Genomic DNA, 6,128 nt, shown 5'->3' on the forward strand with positions numbered 1-6,128 from the left:
AATTTCTGCACTACAGTCCGCCGACTACACATGTTTAAAAGGTTAAATTTTGCGTCACCGCGGCGGACTATGGTCTGCAAATCACAGTATTTTGTACTCGCCCACCGAGCTCAATTAGAGAAGCTTTACCATTTCATTTTCAGCTCGTAAAATCCTCTTCTTGAATAAAATCTGGACTATTAAATAACCTTTGCAAACAACGTTCGCCAATCGTGTCCATGGTTGACACGGGAGAAGTGGTTGGGAAGAGGGTCCTGGACCATACAGTTGCGTAGACAGCTCAGTGACTCGGTTTACCGTCAAACAACTTAAATCCGCCGTGTGCGGTCCAGCCAATTTCTGGCCTTTTTTTGTTAGCCTTAATCGCTTATGAGCCACTGAAATGTGTGTCTTTGTTGTTGCATCTGTCTGCTGTAAGGTACCACAGTACCCCAGTTCAGTACCACAGCGCACGCGCAGAGAACTCGGAGGCTCCTGCGCGCATGCGCAGGTGCTCGGAGCCCGTGCACTACTGCGGCGTGACGCTCTGTTCCGCTCTCGGGTCGTCGGCTGGCTGCAAACCTGCAGCGCCGCTAACGGTTGTCCGGGTGCACAAAAAGGCGCTACAGTGTCGTACTGAGTTTAAAGGGGGAAATGGAGCACAGTGCCACGAGGTTTTCATTTTGTCTACAGGGCGATAGGAGGTCCTTTTGTGACTCCGCCGACTTTTCTTCGGCGGTGGAAGACACTTTCATTTCTGGAAAACTCGGACCTAATAATTCCTTTCGCCAGTACCACGGTTCAAACTCACGATTGTGGTGATGACATCGAACCAGCTTGGGGCCTTGCTTCTCTTATTGTTACACTTTTGGCTCTAGTTCTCGCTTTCCTTGTGCGATAAAAGTACACCCGCGTTTCTAGTACAAAATCTACATTTCCATTAGTGCGTAACCCCTCATTTTCTGTTCTATTCAATGCGGATAGATTTTCCATCGAGGGAGGGTGACGTCACCAGATGCCCTTTTCCAAACATTTCACCCCACAAGAGCCGAGCACCAGGCCTGAAGAAATGTTGTATCCGTTGGAAAAACCGGTGAGACCGTGCAGTTTTCAGCAGTCTGGGAACGGAAGTGCGCTTTACAATTGGTAGAGGTGCTGGAAGTGGTAAAGGAGTGCGTCTACTTAGAGCGCGTAGTGACCGCAAATGCGCACCACAGGGCAGAAGTAACCAAAAGAATAACAACGGAGTGTAGAGCAATCAGCAGGTTCTCTATGAACATTAATGGAAGTTTGCCGATATCCCTCAAGAGAAAAGTATATAGCAGCTGTGTCTTACCGGTAATCACCTACGGCGGAGAAACGTGGAGAACTACGAAAAGCATTCAAGTTCAGTTAAGGACTACACAGCGTGTTGTGGAAAGGAATATGATTGACCTCTCTAACGTTAAGAGACAGCAAGGGGGCAGAGTGCGACAAGGAACGAACGCAGATTATTGACGACCGAGTCGAAATCCAGAGGAAGAAATGGTCTTGGCAAGGGCATGCAATCGAAAGGCAACAAAAACGGTCTTCAGGCGTCCGTGGACATGCCTGCACTTGCGTCATGGTGATATTCTGAAAACGTCTCCTGCAAAGGCTTTCAACACCTTCATGAGACCAAAAAGAGCAAGAAAGTTTACAGATAAACCCTGTCGTTTGTTTTCTGCAGAAGAAAGGAACACCTTGGAGCAGTGACTCGCGGTTCCTGCAGTGCCTGCTTAAAAGGTGTCTGCCCAGTTTTCACCGATTTCTTTTTTTTTTTTGCACAGTGTCTGCACAAGGTGTCTGCCCAGTTCGCCCTTTCAACGGAGTTCGGATGTGATTTTAATAGTTATTCATGACGTCGTTCGAAAGTGACCTTGATTGACTGGGCTAATGAAGCTTTTCTTGGTTTGCTCGTCGAACTGAGATGTCAACTGAAGCCCTCCAGTGGCTGGAGCCTTGCAATATCTGTCAGGAAATAGCTTCACAGAAATTCAAAGACCTCAGCTATTTTTAAACCGTGGCAACGTGGTGTTCGTGTTAGCTGTTCGTATGACCGTAATCTATGATGGAAGCTCTTCTCTTTTATCGCGGATGGAAGAGCTCCTTCAAGACAGCCACTGCCGGATTGTCGTCAAGGCGAGATCTGGTCGTAGTCAATTCTTCGATGAGTGAAATTGAGTTCCATGGACGGAGCCTTCCCAAAGCTTCATCTGTAGTTGCGAACGGTTATCAGTGCTGCGAGCCCCTTTCAAAGAAAATGAAGTTGAGCAAGGTGCCGGAAAAAATGTGCAGGGAAGTTAAAACCAGGACTGCACACTCAACGTCCCCACTTTTGCCCGCAGAGTGGCCACACTGTCCCCAGTGCAATTAGTCGGTGCTCCTAGAATAACCAGAGAAGGTACACATCTTGGTACAGGAGGTCGCATTGCTCGCGAATTATTGCTGCTTCCTACCGCAGTCCACAGCAGGGTGTTTTATTGTCGTTCTCACGCTGCAGTAAACAAAATTACCTCACATGGCACGCCACTGAATTTGTTACATACGTGCATCAAATTTAGTCTAATTTCAAGCACAAGTTGGTAAACAGCTTTTCGTCCACATCTTCTCGCTGTTTGGCTGTTTACTCGTAGGAAAGTTTTGTTAAAAACAAAAGTCAGACATGAAGGTGACATTTAAAGTACAACGAAAAACATCTCCACTAATACCATGCAGCCATGTCCCTGCCTCTCCTAAGCTGAGCATCAACCGCATCGCTCCTCTCTTGTAAAATGCATTTGCGTCTAGTGCGATCACTGCAACACACCTGTACGTTCACAAAAACACCAACACTGAGGGCTTCTCGTCATGATTCGATGGGACGCAAAAAGCGTCACAAAATGCTGCGGCGGTGTGACAAGCACTGATAACAAAATAATGTAAGATCACCTTTCTGGCGCAACCACTTATCGCAAGTACAGCAGGCAGACATCAGTGGCACACAAACGCAAACAACTTCGTAAGGAAAGGTGGCGCAACGAACAAGGACAGTGTTACCGACGACAAGAGAAGCACTTATCGTTGTTTCTAGCGGTTATCTTTCCTTCAAATAAATAAGGAGGAACGTCTAACCCTGAGCACAGCTTCTTTGGCACACGCTGGGATGACATTCAGTGCCACGCCTAAAGAAACTGATGCCCCAAATGTACGCCTGAGGCGGCCTACTTCCCGTCCGAGGGAGAATTCTCCACAGCTCACTCACCGGCCGTGGAAAATGGGATGAAACAAACATGGGAAAGTTTGTCGCACTGCCGCTATGTTTGGCACCATTGTAGTCCTGAAGCCGATGTCTAAAACGGCGAAACCCAGCTGTCACTGAGCCTGCCACATTCTAGCGAGGCACAGTTGCCGAAGCTACAGTCTGACGCACGCAGTTCCCTCACAAATACACTGCATCAATTGCTCAAGTTTTGTTTTCTGATCGGGAGTTATGTAGTGCTTACAAGTTGTTTTTACAAATAACAAATTCGGCACAAATAACCAAAAACTGCGCAGCAAGTGCCATAAGAGTTTTAAAAAAATTCATAAGAGATAGAAAAACTTTGTACTTGCCGTTTAAATAAGTTTAGTCAGTGAATTAAGCTACATTTGAGTGGTTGGATTAGTATAATCACATATAATCCAATGCAACGCACGCATGCATACGATATGTTTGGGGTTTCCGCTGGGAAAATGCAATAACATATTAGACACTTACTGTATAGAGCATAGCAGGCAACCTCTATGCTACCGAACTTTGTTCATTAAGAATGAGGTAACGAAGGTCTCCAAGTGTTTTGGCCATTTCGATCATTTTAAATATCGAAGTATATACCATTGCACGCTCCCATAGCAGGGTTGCATAAATCGTGCTGAAATTTTAGTGAATAACTGAATACAGATTTTGTTTAAAATTACGAATGTATCAATTCCAAACGTATATTAAAAACATTGCTTTCGATATGTATCGTCGACGAGTGTCCACAATTGGAACGAAGCTAAAAGTCACTTTGTCTGATACAGATTCGTCTTCAAAGCATCCTCCTTTTTGTCTTAGAACGTTCTTTTTAAATGCATTGCCTCCTTGTCGCCAGATGCCTTCTCCCCAGGCGCATGCAGCATATAGGAGTCTTCTGGGCAAGCACACATGTACAAGTCCACTAGAAAGGTTCATCTATAAGGCACTACACTCAACATTCTTTGTGATCCATGGGTATGACATCACTTCCTCTAGGCTTGCCCTTTCTTTAGGCTCGTTCCGCAGCAGCCTAGAAATGAGATCCTTAGCTTCATTGGAGACATGAGCAGGGAACTGGAGGTCCAGACGTCGGATCCTGTCATAGGTAGTTTTTGCGCAGATCGATTCAAAAGGAGGCTTTCCGACTAGGAACCCATAGATTAGAACACCTAGAGCCCAGAGATCCACTTTCTCGTCGTAGACGCTGTTCTCAAGCATTTCGGGTGGCAAGGAATCCATGGTACCGCACAGGGTTTCACGCCTTGAAGACGGAGCATGGACGGACCAGCCAAAGTCTGCTGTCTTGAGCACACCGTTGTAACCTACCAGGATATTCTCTGGTTTTATGTCAAGGTGCATGATTTTCTCGGTGTGGAAGGACTGGAGTGCCTTCCAAACTTGGTGGATTTAAGTCGCGAATTTTTTTCTGTCAAACATGTTTCCTTTGGTGAGCTCCTTGTATCGATCTCCTTTAGGTGCGCAACCTAGAATAAGGTAAACCCTAGTCTCATCGTGGAAGTAACAATATAGCCTCAGGACATGAGGATGACTGACATGTGACCGAAATTCGATCTCTCTTCGAAGCTGGTGCTCACCATTCTTGCTCTTCAGCTGGGACTTGAACGTAATCTTCAATGCAATGACGTATTTACTTTTCTCCTCTTGCGCCAGGTATATGTTTCCAAACTTTCCTTTGCCTAAGGGTGTCCCAAACTCGAAGTTGTGGAGGGCGGTGTACGGGTAGGCCAGGCAGCCGTCGCTCACCCGGTGGTCTGGGAGCACCCCGGACCGCAGCAGGAGGAGCAGCACCGGCAGGTGGTCGAACACCATGCCCGCCACGTCGTGCCACACTGCCACTAGCACTGAGATGGGCATCTGCACGCCCCGGGCTCCCGCCAGCAGGCGGTGCAAGATGCGTGGATCCTCGAGGTGAGTCAGGATGCGCTTGCCGGTCGTCTCCTCGTCCTGACCAGAGCATTCAAGCAGCGGCCCAGAATGTTCCGTAGCAGCGCCACCTCTGGACGATGGGAGCTCGCGATGAAGAGGAAGCATCCCGAGCCGCGTGGAAGAAAGGCTCGGTCTTCGGGTTGTTGTTGTTGCCCCTGAAGCGGTAGCACATACCCATGGTGGGGGATAGGCCGAGGTTTAATGCAGGCCCAAACAAGAAAAAATTTCCTTCAGGTTTGTCTCAAGCGGCTAGTAAATAAAAATGGAAGAATCTCGGGAAGTGAACAACGAATTTTGAGAGATTTTGAGGGGATTGGAATGAAAATTGAGGAAACAAAAGGTGAGGGTAAAATAAAATATTTAAAAATCAGCATAACTATATAAATTTGAGAGGAAAGTAAAGCGAAAGGGTCGTTTCGAGATCTGAATGAAAAAATTATGGCTGAGGCTTAGCTAAGGTTAAGCCTAGTCAGATGCGAAGCATATTGGTGGCTAGGCTTGGTAATACATGGCTTTCCTTGGTTGCATACTTGGTCATTTTAATACAACCACTAGAAGCATTCGTCGTGGGGGAGGACAACGGCATGGCTACAGCGGAACGCCGACTAACCCCGAGACGCGCGTTGGGTGAGCGCCTGGATTGCCACGGAAGCCGCGTCTGCCTGCCCGGTGGAGCGAGCGTTTCACCTTGATTGTAAAACATTTTATTCGCCGGGAAGAGCTTGGCAAGAGGTCGCGTTAAGTGGTCGAGAGTACATAGCCCTCGACGACTTTGTCAGCCCACTCCACCGCCAAAACTTGCGTTCTGGGGTCAGAGCTAGCCAGCACGGTCTCCCACCGCTCGAGAGAAGGAGCTGTAACTAGATCACCCGGAGGTGGCTCTATTTTGCAGTCCCACAGGATGTGATCGTAGGTAGCACGTTGG

At 47.6% G+C, this 6,128-nt stretch overlaps 1 pseudogene; it reads right to left on the reverse strand.

Annotated features, from left to right (window-relative positions):
* Positions 1-2,643: 2,643 nt before the first annotated feature.
* LOC149357183 (aurora kinase C pseudogene) lies at positions 2,644-5,308 on the reverse strand (annotated as a pseudogene).
* Positions 5,309-6,128: the final 820 nt, after the last annotated feature.

This window comes from Amblyomma mixtum, chromosome 3, assembly GCF_055824585.1.
Source record: "Amblyomma mixtum isolate Tamu chromosome 3, ASM5582458v1, whole genome shotgun sequence".
NCBI lineage: Eukaryota > Metazoa > Arthropoda > Arachnida > Ixodida > Ixodidae > Amblyomma > Amblyomma mixtum.